The sequence below is a fragment of the Camelus bactrianus genome, chromosome 10 (assembly GCF_048773025.1).
Source record: "Camelus bactrianus isolate YW-2024 breed Bactrian camel chromosome 10, ASM4877302v1, whole genome shotgun sequence".
Classification (NCBI taxonomy): Eukaryota; Metazoa; Chordata; class Mammalia; order Artiodactyla; family Camelidae; genus Camelus; species Camelus bactrianus.
Genome location: NC_133548.1, coordinates 33,424,986 through 33,440,879, shown reverse-complemented (window position 1 = coordinate 33,440,879; position 15,894 = coordinate 33,424,986). Strand labels below are relative to the sequence as shown.

Here is a 15,894-nt window from a genome sequence, read left to right as displayed (position 1 = left end):
AGGGATGTCTCCCAGTACCAGGAAGTTAGAGATTCAAGTAGATAGATTAAAAGAAAGAAAAGGAATACACTTATCTATTCCAACTTTATTGATATCATTGACATGTAACATTATGTTTAAAGTGTACAACAGTTTGATTTGATACACTTAATATATTGCAAAATATTTCCACCATAGTGTTAGCTAACACTTCCATCACATCACACAATTATCATTTCTTTTTTGTGGTGAGAACAGTTAAGATCTACTCTCTTAGCAACTTTCAAGTATACAATACAGTATTATTAGCTATTACCATGCTGTACGTTAGATTCCCAGAGCTTATTTGTATTATAACTGGAACTTGGAACCCTTTGATTAACATCTTCCCATTTCCCCTATCCCCTCTAAACCCTGACAACCATCATTCTACTGTTTCTAGGTGTCAGGTTTTTAGACTCCACATGTAAGTGATATTATACCTGATTTGTCTTTCTCTATCTGACTTATTTCACTTTGCGTAATGCCCTCAGGATCCATCCATGCTATTGCAAATGGCAGAATTTCCTTCTCTCTCAAGGTTGAGTAATTTCCACTGTGTGCGTGTGCACACATATCTTTTTTAATTCAGTCATCTCTTGACAAGTATTTAGGTTATTTCCATATGTTGGTCATTAGGAGTAATGTTACAGTGAATACAGGGGTACAGATGTCTCTTTGAGGTAGTGATTTCATTTCCTTTGGAACTTGTTGGGGAACCTCTGTGTTGCTTTCCATCGTGGCTGTGGAAATTTATATTTCCACCAACAGTGCACAAGGATTCCTTTTTCTCTACATTATCTCCAACACTTGTTATCTCTTGTCTTTTTGGTAGTTGGCATTTTAACAGGTATGATGTGTTATCTCATAATGGTTTTAACTTGCATTTCCTGATGCTTAGTGACGTTGAGCACATTTTCATATTACCTATTGGTCATTTGCATGTCTTTGGGAAAATGTCTATTCAGTTCCCTTGCCCATTTTTAAACTGGACTTTTTCTTGCTATTAACATTGTGTGAGTTCTTTGTATATTTTGGATATTAACCCCTTGTCAGATAAGTGATTTGCAAATGTTAGTTGACCATATATGCAAGGGTTTATTTGGGGGCTTTTGATTCTGTTCCATTGGTCTATGTGTCTGTTTTTCTGCCACTATCATACTATTTTGGTCACTGTAGCTTTGTAGTATAGTTTGAAACCAGGAAATGTGATGCCTCCAGGTTTGTTTTTCTTTCTCAGGATTACTTTGGCTATTTGGGGTCTTTTATGATTCTATGTAGATTTTAGGATTTGTTTTCTATAGTTTTGAAAAATGCCACTTTAATTTTGACAGGGATTACGTTGAATCTACAGATGGCTTTGGTTATTGTTGACATTTTAACAGTGTTCTTCTGATCCATGAACATGGGATATCTTTCCATTTGTTTGTGTCTTCAATTTTTTAATCAAAGTCTTAGTTTTCAATGTACAGCTATTTCTTCTCCTTGGTTAAATTGATTCCTAAATACTTCATTATTTTTGATGCTGTTGTTAATGGGATTGGTTTCTTTCTCAGGTGGTTTGTTATTAGTGTATGGAAATGCAGCTGATATTTTATTTTGATTATGTACTGACTTCACTGATTTATTATACAAATTTTTGGTGAAGTCTTTAGGATTTTCTGTGTATGAGATCATATCATTTGCATGAAAGGACATTTTTACTTCTTTCATGATTGAGATACCTTTTTCTTTTCCTTGCCTGTTTCCTCTATCTAGGACCTTGAGTACTATGTTGAATAGTGTGGTAAGAATGGGCTCCTGTCTTTTTTCCTGACCTTAGGTGAAGAGCAAAGGTGAATGTTAAAAACATTTGCATACAGGTTTTTCTATGAACAAAATTTTCATTTTTGTTTGGGCAGGTATGTCAGAGTGGGATTTCTGGGCTGTGTATTAAGCATATGTTGAACATCATTAAAAAGATGCCAGTGTATTTTTCAAAGTGGCTGTACTATTTTACAGTCTCACTAGCAGTGTATGAAAGTTCCAGGTAGAGCCTCAAATTTCAACAGTCTTTGTGGGATGAGGGGAATGGCTTAGATCCCATACAAGACTGGGAGTTGGGATAGAAGTTTCTGAAATAAAGCCACGGCTCAGAGGACTACCCTTCCAGTGAAAAGTGTAGGCAGATACAGTCTCCTTTTTAGCAAAGGAAGGCACTTCAGTAACTAGCTTTTCTCTTACTTCATCTTCAGACTCTCAAGATATAGCCCCTCAATAAGACTGTTAAACCCCAGCTCTAACATCATGCAGTTGTGAAATTTGGATTTATATTACTCATGAAGCTCAAAAACTACCTTAATGTGATTCTGGGTTGGGCACCTTAGGCTTCTTGATGAAGAAAATACAGGTTATCTTTGGGAAAATCACTTTTAATGCAGACTCCACAAGATTCCTACAGATGAAGTTCATGCAAATAAGAGTTTTCCAGCCATCGTGGGTGAGAACAGAAGAAATAACAGACTTCCCAATTATCCCTCAAAGGGCTGCAGAAACTGGAATTACAAGATAAAGAGTTTTTAAACCTCTCTATTTGAAATGTTTAAAAAGCAAAATAACAAATCAGAAAAAAGGCATGATGACTAGAGACAATAAATATGATCAGGGAGATCTGAACCAAAAAGTACTTCCAGAAATGAAAAATGTCAATTGAAGTTAAAAAAACAAAAAGCCTCAGTGAATCTGCTAAGCAGTAAGTTAGATACAGGTGGGGAGAGTATTTGTGAAATGGAAAATATTGTCTAATAATTACCTTAATTGTGGTGCAGAGATAGAGGAAACTAGGAAAGGTTGAAATGTAGAGAAGATGGATATATATGAAAAAATATTTTATGTATGTGTTTTGCTTATTTGTGTTTAATGTGTGTATATGTATACATACATATCTGAAAATTCCAGAAGACAATAGGAGAAGGTAGTTATGGGCGCTGTTAGCAGTATGATGGCTAAGAATTTTAGAAAATTGGTAAGACATCAATTCTCATTCCAGGAAACACAGTACAATCAATATAAACTATTGCTGTCTGAAAGGTCACTTAGAAAACTTAGAAGCTTAAACTAGAGCCATTTTATTTAGCTCACAATACTTTGGGTTGATGGGATGATTTTTCTGGTTTGGCCTGGGTGTGCTGGTATCTGCTGGGCTCCGTCATACATCTGTGGTCAGTTGGTTGGTCAGGAGGTGGCTTCTTCACAGCTCTAGTCATAGACTGGTTGTTGACTGACAGACCTCAGTTCTCCCCTGCGTGGAGTCTACTCAGGCTTACTCACATGGCAGTTTTGAGATCCCAAGTGTAAGAAAAGAGGAAACCTCAGAGTACTCATGCATTTCAAGGCTTGGTTTCTTGATCGCATTTGCTAATAATTTATTGCCCAAAGCAAATCATACGGTCAAATCCAGGAGCAAGGGTGTACAGAAATAGACTTTATCTCTTGAAGGACTGTCATTCTGCAGTATGACATTGCAAGGATGTGGATGCAAGGGAGGGAGGAGTTTCTGACCATTTTAATAATCTGTTACACAAAATGAAGATGAGTAGAACATATTAGCAGAATATTTGCAGAAGAGCAGAACCTCAAAGACACAGAAGATCTTAAAAGTAGCCAGTGAAAAAAGGCAACTTTTGCAGAAAAGAATAACTTAGACTGAACATCTGGAAGTTTGAGCAAGAAAAAATGAGAGAAGGTATAAGAACCAGTATGAATAATAAAAGGACATAACAAAAGATACTGCCAAAATTAAAACAGTAGTAGTTAATAATTTATTAAGAATTTTGTGCCAATAAATATAGAAAACTAGAGAAAAATGAACAGTTTCTATATAAATTACCAAACTGGACTTAGAAAATGAAAAACCCAGGTAGTCTTAAAATAATTAATGTATCATAAAGAATTCATGATTCACTATCTGTTATATCAGTTAGCTTTTGACGCACAACAAATCAAGTCAAAGCTTAATGGCTTGAAACAGCAACCGTTTATTGTAGCTCAGAATTTTGTGAGTTGGCCATTTGTGCTGGGGCTTAGCCGAATGGTTCTTGTGTTCTCAGTGGGTTCACTCATGCGTCTTTGGGCAACTGCTAGGTTTCTGGGGGCTGGCTGTGCTAAGATGGCTCATCTCTGCTTGCTGTGATCTATCATTTTCTAACATTCTAGCCCAAGCCCAAGCTTGTTTACATGGTAGCTGATCAGGGTTTCTGGAGCTGGAGCAAAAGTGGGAATGGCCTTTTGAGGCCTCTGCTTGAAACTTGCACGTTGTTTTTGCTGCATTACCTTAGTCAAAGCAAGTTACAATGCAAGGCCAGATTCAAGGGTGTGGGAAATAGACTCCACCTTTTGATGGGATATGCTACAAATTCCCATTGCACAGGGTATGGACCCAGTAAACTGTAAAGGAGCTGTGATCACTTTTGAAGTTTATGATGTCTTTCCACCAAATAACCACTGGGTTCAGACAGTTACACAAGGGAGTTCTATTACATACAAGGAGACAATTCCAATCCTGTATAAAGTCTTCTAGAGAAGAGAATAAATGAGAACACTACCCATCTCATTTATGAGGATAGCACTGCCTTGATTCCTAAACTAGCCAAGAACTGTATAAGAGAGGAATTGTACAAGCTGATTTACTTTCGAACACAGATTAGAGTGAAAAAAAATATTAGAGAACTGAATCTAACAGAATGTGAGTGTGTGTGTGAGAGAGAGAACACCCAGTTGGTTGTTTCAACAATGTAAGTGTGTTTTTATCATCAAAAAACTTATTAATATAATTCAACACATTAAGCAAAGGAGAAAAAATACTATGTTCATCTCAAGAGGCAGAAAAAAGAGCCATAGAAGATTCAATACTGACTTGTGATACAAAATGTGATACAAAATTCTTAGCAAAAGAGGAATAGAATGAAGTATCATTAAGCTGAGTAAAAAGTACATAAAGAAAACATGAATAAACTTCACACTTATGGTTTAAGTATTAAGAGAATTCCTGTTAAAATCAGAAAATCATACAGGAATCCTTATTACCATTGTTTGTTTTCAACATTATGCTGTAGGTTCTTACCAGCAAAGTAAATTAAATCCTTAAGGATTATGAAAAAGAAAGCTAATTATTCACAAATTATATAATTGTCTGCCAAAAATTGGGTCCACTAGTTATTAGAATTACCCAGAGTTCAGAAAGATTGTTGGACACTCTTTTTGTATGAACGAAGTTTTCATTTCATTTGGGTAAACACAAAATCAAAAAATAAAATCATTTGCTTTGCTGAACAAAAGTAGCAGCAATGGTAACAACAAAAATGCACTTAAATATTATAACTTGTATATAATAGCAAAAGAGTATAAGTAATTAAGAACAAATAAAATCAAATATGTGCGTGACAGTTATGAAGCAAATTATAAAGTTCTATTTAAAACTATGTTAAAAACACATAAATGGAAAGAGATATACCGTGTTCTTGGAAAAGAAGGCTTAAAGTAGTAAAGTCATAAGTAGTAAAATCCATTTAAAGTAGTAAAATCCATTCTTCCCAGATTTAATCTCCAGATTCAATGAACTTAGGATAAATTCCCAGCAGGAGTATTTTTTTGGATGGAATCAACAAGCTGATACTAAAATTCTTAAGAAAGACCAAAGGCCAAGAATAAGGAAGACAATTCTGAAGAAGAAAAAGGGAGGGACTTGCCCTTTCAAATGTAAAGGCTTATTATAAAGTTAGAGAAATCTAATAGTGTCATATGGGTGCAAAAATTGTCCCAAGTATCAATAGAACAGAATGGAGAAGCCAGAAAGATACAATTCCATTCTGATGGCAACTTGTAAACCTGGTACAGAATTGAAGTGGCATTCCCGATCAGTGGGGAAAGGATGTATTCATCAACAAAAGGTTAGGAAAATCAGTTATTTAAATATTTAATATATAAATTGATATAATTTTTGTGTCTAGTGCCAGGAAAAGCTTTCCACATATATTTACATATCATATGCAAAAACCAGTACAATAACAATTCACTTAAATACCTAAATGTGAAAACCAAACTTCATAAGTTTTAGAAGACAATATAGGAGCATGTCTTCATGTTCTCAAAGGAGAGGAAATTGTCTTAAGATTAAAAAATACAGAACCATTAAGGGAAATATTGGTGAATTTAACATGTAGAATAAGAAGACCTATACATCAAAGATGATATTGGCAACAAGATCAGTTAGCAGAGGAATAGTATCTATTATAGAAATGCTATAAATCAGTAAAAAAAGATTCTCATAACTCAATAAAAATTTCAGCAAAAGATACAAAAAGGCAGTTCCCCAAAGTGAAAACATGAATAGCCAATGAATGTATTGAAAGGAATTCCATTTCGGTAATTATCTTGGAAATGCAGATTCAAACCATTATGGGATAGTGCTTCTTACCCACAGCCTGGTAAAAATGAAAAAAAAAAAAAAAAAAAAAAAGAAAGAAACTGACAACATTCAGTGTGAGGGAGACCTGGGTACTGGACACGTTCTCATTGTGGTGGAAACTTGGGATGGTAGAACCACTACAGAGATCAGTTAGGGAGATCTTGTGTGACGTTGAAGATGTGCTACCCTGTGATACAGGAACCCGCTTCTAGGTGTAGATGTTGAAGAAACTCTGCTTTCCATGTTTCTCTATTGAAGACATTCACATGCACTGTCACAGGAGCTTTTTTTTTTTTTTTGTAATTTCAAAACCTTTGGAAAAAACTATCAATAGGAGGATGTTTAAATTGTGGTAAACATTAAAATTATATAAATTGAATAAAAATGGATGAATTGCAAACATAATGTTGACTGAAAAAGCAAGTAACAGGAGAAAATTGTGATATTGAATCATTTATATGTTTAAAAATGCGGAACAATCTAACGCATTGCTTATTTATACATTCACATATGTAAAAAGATAAATGCACGGGAATGATAAGCACTAAATTCAGACTAGTTTAACTTTTAAGAGGAAGAAATGGAGATTTTATTAGGTATGAGTACCCAGAAGACTTCAGCTTCAGTGATAATATTTTATTTCTTAAGCTGGGTGTTGCATTCACAGGTGTTTGCTATAGTTTGCTCTCAAACCTTTCATACATCATAAATACTCAAAATAAAGGAGCATGACATAATTTTTCTGGGTGATAATTCCTGTATATGTATGTATACGAGTCTGTGCACGTATCCATATTCATATACATACATAGGATTTTTTCCTGTTCTATGATTTTCCATGTTTCCAAAAATCACTAGAAGCTTGCCCAAGTGTCTCAGTTCCAAACTGACTGATTTGCTGCTTTTTCTCGCTTTGTAGTTTCCTGCCAGTAAAGCTACGCTTTTCCTGGGGGCCTTGGGTCAGTAATGAAGGGCAGCACCTGGTTCCCAGCCCTGGAAAGACATCAAAATCACGCGGGAAGGCTACAAAATTCAAATTCCTGGGCCTGCCTAGACCTCCTTAACTGAGAATCTGAACTGCATGGTTTTCTCTCGGAGTTTGATCTGTAGGCCTGAAGGCTCAAGTGTGAGCGCACTGATGTGGGTGACGTGTGTTGATGGGCTAGGCTAGAGCTTCACCTTGGGCGCTACAAAGGTCTCACAAAACACAAGATACGGTTAATAATTAGCTGCCGCTTTAGTCTCTTCTTAGATGAGTTCCTCTCCAACTTTAGAGTGCCTCTGAGTGTCCAGGAGGACTGGTTAGAACGCAGGTAGCTGGAGGTCAGCAAGCGGTGAAGTAGGCAGCTGTGAGCTTCTGTCCCTCCACAAAAACAACAAAAAATAGGCACAAACTCTCAGAACCAACTTTGTCAGAATTTTGGAAAACATTCAAGGTTTATAGTGACCACGTTAATTCTGAACCAAGAAAAAGGCAATACCAGAATAGCAGGTAAGCTTTGTGGTATTTTTACTTGTCCTCACCCCTCCCACCACCTGCAGCTCAGTGACAGTCTTGAAGATGTCAGCCCATGTTCCCAGTGCGGGACAATGGTCCCTGGTTTTGGAAGGAGCAGAGCAAACCCTATCTACAGATTATTTTATCTGTTTGTTCTGTCTGGGACCACCTGAAAGACTGATGCAAAGTGCTTATCTCTGTTTCACCCAATTTGAAATTCTCCCAGGCCAGGAAAACAATGGACATTGCTTGAAAATATTGCAAAGCTCCCAAACAACCTGGGGCAAAAGATGACAGTTAACATACACACAATAGACACCCCAGAGCAAGGAGGAAAAGCTGAGGAGAGAGATTTTTTGGGCAGCTTAAGGCATTCAAAAGCACTCATGTATTTGGGGAATTTAGAAAGTGATATGCATGCCCAGAGCAAGATGTGTGTTCACAAAAGATGTGAGACTATCCTAAGCTTTGACTTCGGACAGACCCCTAGGGTCAGTGCAAGCATGGCTCAGTGTTAAAGAGGACTCCGGCATATAGCATGCTCTCCCCGCTTCCCACCACCTCTTCCCCTCTCCTAGCTCCTGGCATTCAAAAAAATCTCGATCTTAAAAATTTTTTTTTAACACAAGCTCCGGAACAGAGATTTTAGTAACCAGACATAACAAAGAATACAGTCTTTGCAAAAATAGTTAAGTAAGTTACTAAACAAATGCATTCCTACAGCATTTAACAATAAAACAAAAAACAAGCACAGGAAACCCTTGCCAAGGGAGAGACTCCTGACCTTCAGAGTCACTACAATATTTCATTGTCCAGTGTCCTAATAAAGTCACAAGGCAAATAGACAAACAAAAAGAAAGGTATTACCTTTCAAAGAAACAAAATAAATGGACAGAAACGATTCTGGTGGAAGCCCAGACACTGGACTTGTTGCTGATAGATGCAACCGGTGTTCCAGGTTCTTGTCCCGTCCCAGGAAGAATTCAGAGATGTGACGTAGCGGTTAAAAAAGGTAAAGAGGATTTATTAAAGGATGGACAGTACACTCTCAGGGGAGAGCGGGCAGGCTCAGGTGAGCGGCTGCCGAGTTTCTTTGGCAAGTTAGCTACATAGGGTGTAAAAATGAATGGGTGGAATATTCATTGGGGAGGGAAGGGTTTGGAGTCATATTTCCTGATTATCGTCCCAACTCCACCTTCCCAAAGGGAGGAGGGATTTTTGTCCTTATTTAGTCTGGATCGGAAGTGTCATGGCATTGGTGCGTGATGGGTATTTCTGATCTGCAAGGCTAATTTTATTGAAATGAGGGCATAATGAGCAAAAGGTTACACTTGGACACTAGAAATTCCTGCCTTTTCTCACCTTTCTTTGTTTTCTCCAGGCCATTTGTCACCCCAAAAAGCATGATCCCTTATCAGCCCCAAGGTTCCTGCTTTTCTTTCTCTGCCCAAGGATCCCTGGTGCTTATATGATGTGTTGTTTCCTGCATTTGACCTGTGCCCCTCCTTTCTGCCCAATTCCTGCCATTTGGTCTGTGTCCCCCTTTCTCTGCTCATATCTAGCTATCTGCCTGCTCTAACAGACTCTCTAGATGAAGACTTTAAAACAACTGTCTTAAATGTGTTCAGAGAGCTAAAGCAAAGGATAGACAAAGTTTAAGAAAGTGAGGGAAATTATATATAAACAAGTGAGAGTATCAGTAAAAAGAAATAATAAAAAGGAACCACTGAGGTATTTTGCAGCTGAGAAGTACAACTGAAATGAAAATTTCACTAGAAGAATTCACCAGCAGATCTGAACAGGATGAAGAAACAATCACTGAATTTGAAGATAATTGAAATTAACCAGCCTGAGGAGCAGAGGGAAAAATGAATGAAGCCCCAGTTTGAAGGAAGTGGATACAGGCAGGGGAATCCACTGGCAGTCATTCTACCACATACTTTCTCACTGAAACTTCTTTGTTTCCTCAACACTCTTACTACAGTTTGAAAGTGTAGGCAGGGCTGGTTTCATGGACAGTTGATCTGTGCACTTCCAAGCGTGCTGCGCTCAGAGGCCTCATGATTGGTTTAATGCTCTACTGTTGCTATTTTTGTTTTCAATAATTTTTGAGCAAAGGACTGCAAATTAGGTAGCTGATTCTGTATAATTTACATGAGTGTTACTTGTTTACTTCTGGTTACTTTCTCCAGACTGGAAGCTTTACCAGGCTCGGAACTGTGTCTGTTTTATCCAGCAAGTGCTTAGAAGAGTAAGTAGTTGCAGACAGGTATCCTCTTAACGTGAATGAGTAAAAAATGCACAAGCTATGGGTCTGCCGCCTTATTTGTAAAGTGGCAAAGGTATCTCTCGTCAAGGTAGTGCAGATTATATAAGAATATATGTTAAATGACCTTGACACATAGTAGGTTTACGACATGCATCCCCTCCCCCTTTTTTTTGCTTTACTGCTCCCTGTATGCTTAACTCTACTGTAGAAATGATAGGCATTTTTTCCACCTTTTTGGGACCTCTGAGTTGGGAGTTTGTGAGTAAGAGGGAGAGAACAGTTCTGTTATTTCATCTAGACGAGTGTGCGATTCTCTGTAGATGTACGGAATCCTTGCTTAAGAGCCCAATTACCTGATAGAGACAAAATACACAGAGGGTGTTCATAGACTTGGGCAATCATTTTGCTACAGAGGTGGGCTGTGGGGATGAGAAATAGTACCAATAATTACTGAATGTTTTCTGTGTTCTAGACCTTAGCTGGCCATACATATGTTATCTCAGTTAATTACATTTGACCTTCAGAGAATCCTCACGAGGTCATTATTACAGTCATCCCTTGGTATCCTGTTTCCAGGATCCCCTGTGGATACCAAAATCCATGGATGCTCAAGTTCCTTACATAAAATGATGTAGTACGGTTGACCCTCCATGTATCCTGTGGATTGTGCATTTGTAGGTGTAAAGGCCTGTGTTATCTCTATAGATCAGGCAATGGAGCTCAGAAAGATGAAGCCGCTTGCCAGTCTCACAATAATTTGTAAGGAATGGAAATGGGATTTAAGCTTAGAACTTTTTTCTTTTCAGAGTTTTTGCTTATTCATTCAATGAATGTTTTTAGGGGCTTGCTTACCATGTACTACTAGTCACCGTATTAGATGGTGGAGTATTTCACTTAAGGATACTGTGTCCCATGGAGGAGACAGACTCGGCTTTTTCCAGGGCTCCAGCCCAAAGGAACAGGTGGTCCTAGTGAGAAGAACCAAAAAGGGATGGCAGTGCCACACAGTCCGTCTCCCCAGGGAGGGTTGTGATTCTCCTTGTTCCCCAGTGGGATTAGCTCCATCCAATAGCCCTCTAGAAGGGCACCTTTCAAAACTCATCTCCCCCTTAGAATTCTGTATGTCAGCCAGTGCTTCTGTCCTCCTTTGGTGAGGTGTAACGCCTGGGGTAGGGGAGATTTGTCATTGTCTCGTTACAGAAATCATCTTGATTAATTCAGTGCTGCAAAAATCTCCCTGTAAAAGGGGCAAGGACTTCTCAGGGGAGAGTCAGCACATCTTCAGGCTTTTAATACATACCTTTTAGAAGCTTCCTCCTGGGTCTGAGAACCATACCTACTTTACAGTTCCAGAACTAAAAATGCTTATGATGTGTTTTCAGGTTAAAATAGCATCGTTGTCTATTTTAAATATTAATGGGTCATTTCATAGGCGAAGTAAAAGCAGAAGTTCCTCACTTGTCAAACCTGATTTCTGGGTCCTGGTGCATCCTTATGGAGAGGGCAATAGAAGTGCTGCTGATTAAAGAGCAGAGGATGGAATCCCTTGCTTGGTGCTTGGCACATATGCCTCTGGCGTTAGTTACTCCCTATCAGAGACACAGAACCGAAGCCGGAGATTTCTTCACATCAAAACAGCACCCCTTTGAGAAAATAGTTGGCCAGGGGTGATAGGCTTATCTGAATCTCCCAATTGTCATAGATTTTCGTTATCAAGGTGGCTGCCTACCACTCACTTTCTCTTTGATGCGATCTAAGCTGATTATGCTGTCAGTGTTCCAGAGGGTGAAGTAACAAGCCTCGGTGAATCGCAGCGCTTCAGTGGTCTGGGTGTTCTGACAGTTTCTAGATGGTTGATCTCAGCGAGGATTCTCATCCCAAAGCTTTTCTTTTGGTGGATCTCTCTCTCTCTGTCTAGCGAATTTGGGTCTGAAACCTTGCCCTTACCTGGACATCACTGTCTCCTTAACAGCTGAGCTGTCACTGGGAAGTGAAAGTGATTACTTTTTTTTAATGCTACAGCTGTTGTTTTTACCTCAGCTGGTTCCCATAATCCCACAGATGGTAAACATATGTTTATAGGCACATAGAGAAAGAAGCTATCTTGGATTCCTCCCATCGCTAATTCTTATTTTTCCTTTCATGCAGAAAGTCAAAGTCACAGAACTGGGGGATCTTACACATTTGTAGATTAATATTTCTGTGCATTAAGACTTTGGAAGCAGCAGGATGGCTAATGATATGCTAATGAGCTGACAGTTTTTATTGATCGTAATGGAAGTCGACAAGTGTCTTTCTTGGCTTTTGTGCAGGCTGGAATATTTTATTAACTGTCTTCAGGGCAGAAATACGTAATTGGTTGCATTTTGAAAACCCTCCTTGTCAGTTTCCTAAGTCTCACTTTTTGTTAGCCTGTTGCCCAAGCTTGGGTCCTTGCCAGTTTTTATAAACAGAACACATCTTCATCCATATATTTACATGCCTGGCAGGAACTCTCCCCACCCCCTTTCCTTTCCCTTTCAAAGCAATTTGTTTCAGTGTTTTAGCATACAGAAAAAAAATGGAACCATTTTCTTCAGTGTAAACAGAGATCTACAGGGAAATAAGGGCGTTAAAAAAGAATTAGCATTTGCTGGGCGGCAGAGCTGATTTCCTTTGTATCAGAAAGCTCTCAGTGTTACAAGGGTTTGCCTAATCTAAATTATTCCATACATAAGAGGGTAATAATGGCATAATTTTTCTAATCTTTTTTTATTGCATCTTCCGATATTTCTTACTGTGAAATGAGAAATGTTCTCGGAACAACAGAAGTAATGAACATTAGTGCCCCAAACAAAAAACCCATAATGTACAACCTGCCTGGTGCAAATTTATTCCTCAAGTGCCTGGTGAGCTGAGTTGTAGGAGGAGATAGAAGGTGGCAACAGGTGGCTTTAACAAAGGGAAAAAAATTGGCCATTTTCTCCTTTTCATCTTGGTAATAGTAAAAACTCATTAATTTGGGTGCTGCCCCTCAGGGATTTGTTTAGATCCTCAGAGTGGCTGAGATTTAGCGTTGCACTAACGATGGGAAAATGGATTGTTTAGCGAATTAATAGTGTAAATAAGATTGCAGGAGAGAATATTAGGTTACCTAAAAGGATCTCTGTTTCCTGGTGCTGATGAACTGTTTTAGCAAACTGTTAGCATCTAATGCAAATAATCCTTTATGGATGGTTGAATTGTATCGCTCCATTAAGGCAATTAAGATAGAACTTTATTTTGATTACAGGACTTTATTGTAGCAACATCCTATTAGCCCTTGTAACTGTGAAACTCAGATGAAAATTTTTACTTACACTATGTTGTAGTGGCCCACACTGGTTTGGAGTTAGTATACCTGTAGTTTACAGCCGAAGATTGTGGCATTATGAAATTAGGAAAGCTATGTAAAATATTAAAGCCTTCGGTTTTTCAGAGGTCAAATGACCAGGTGATCTGGCTCTAGATCTTAGTTTTCATCCGGCATGTCAAAATCACTAAAAAACCATTTTCAAAATTTTATACAGGACTGTGCTCCCTCAGCCTCTTCTAAAATTCTGTTACGTACCCCTAGTGTAGTAACTAATATTCTGCATGATTTTCTCAGACTCCAATTTATTTATTTATTTTTCATTTCTTTTTTAATTGAAGTATAATTTAGAATCTTGTGTCAATTTCTGGTATACAGCATAATGTTTCAGTCATACATATACATATATTCCTTTTCATATTCTTTTTCATTAATAGGTTATTACAAGATACTGAATATAGTTCCCTGGGCTAAAGAGAACAAATTTGTTGTCTATTTTATATATAGTAGTTAGTATTTGTAAATTTCAAACTCCTAATTTATCCCTTCTCACCCCTTTTCCCCCGGTAACCATAAGTTTGTTTTCTATGTAAGTCTGTTTCTGTTTTGTAAATATGTTCATTTGTATTTTTTTTTTTTTAAGATTTCACATATGAGTGGTATCATCTAGTATTTTTCTTTCTCTTTCTGGCTTACTTCACTTAGAATGACAGTTTCCAGGTCCATCCATGTTGCTGTAAATGGCGTTATTTTATTCTTTTTTATGGCTGTGTAGTATTCCATTGTACAAATACACTGCAACTTCTTTGTCCAGTCATCTGTCGACGGACAGTGAGGTTGTTTCCATGTCTTGGATATTGTATACAGAGCTGCTATGAACATTGGGGTGCACGTTTTTGAATTAAAGTTCCCTTGATAAATGCCTAGGACTGGGATTGCTGGATCATATGGTAAGTCTATTTTTAGTATTTTGAGGAATCTCTATAGTGTATTTTCCCTAATGGCTGCACCAAACTACATTCCCACCAGCAGTATAGGAGCATTCCCTTTTTCCCACACCCTTTCCAGCATATATTGTTCATGGACTTTTGAATGGTGGCCATTCTGACTGATGTGAAGTGATACTTCATAGTAGTTTTGATTTGCATTTCTCTGATAATTAGCAATATAGAGCATTTTTTCATGTGCCTGTTGGCCATTTGTATGTCTTTATTGGAGAATTGTTTGTTTAGGTCTTCTGCCCATTTTTGGATTTTTACTGTTGTTGTTGTTGTTGTTAAGTTGTATGAGCTGTTTATATATTCTGGAAATTAAGCCCTTGTCAGTCACATCACTTGCAAATATTTCCTCCCATTCTGTTTGTTGTCTTTTTGTTTTGCTTATGGTTTCCTTTGCTGTGTGAAAGTTTATGTTTAATTAGGTCCCATTAGTTTATTTTTGCTTTATTTTTATTGCCTGTGAGAATATTTCTATTTCCCTGCCCTAGGAGAATGTTGCTAAGATTTATGTCAGATATGTTTGCCTAAGTTTTCTTCTAAGAAGTTTGTCATTTCTTGTCTTATGTTTGTCTTTTAGCCATTTTATTTTTGTGTATCGTGTGAGGGAGTGTTCTAGCTTCATCGATTCACATGCAGCTGTCCAGTTTTCCCAAAACCGTTTGCTGAAGAGACTCTTGTTTTTTCATTGTGTATTCTTGCCTCCTTTGTTAAAGATTAATTGACCATAAGTCTATGGGGTTATTTCTGGGCTCTCTTTTCTGTTCCACTGATCCATATGTCTGGGTTTTTTTGTACCAATACCATGCTTCTTTTTTGATTACTGTAGTGCTGTAGTATTGTCTGAAGTCTAGGAGGGTTATTCCTCCAGCTTCATTCTTTTTCTTCAGTATTGTTTTGGCAATTCAGGGCCTTTTGTGATTCCATGTAAAGTTTAGGCTTGTATGTTCTAGTTCTGTGAAAAATGTCCTGGTTATGTGATAGGGATGGCATTAAATCTATAGATTGCTTTGGTAGTATGGCCATTTTAACAATATTAATTCTTCCAGTCCAAGAACATGGGATATCTTTCCATTTCTTTAAGTCATCTCTAATTTCCTTAATCAATGTTTTGTAGTTCTCCGTATATAAATCTTTCACTTCCTTGGTCAGATTTATTCCCAAGTATTTTATTTTTTTGGATGCAACTTTAAAAGGGATTGTTTCTTTACTTTTCTTTTCTGATATTTCATTGTTAATGTAAAGAAATGCAACTGATTTCTGCATGTTAATCTTGTATCCTGCTCCTTGCTGAATTCTTTTATTAGCTATAGTAGTTTTTGTGTGAAGCCTTTAGGG

The 15,894-nt window shown here is 37.6% G+C and overlaps 1 protein-coding gene across 2 annotated transcripts in view; it reads left to right on the top strand.

The window, feature by feature from the left end:
- The window catches only part of NELL1 (neural EGFL like 1), a 755,554-nt gene that overhangs the window by 152,205 nt on the left and 587,455 nt on the right, over positions 1-15,894 (top strand). The gene's annotated exons all lie outside the window — the stretch shown is intronic.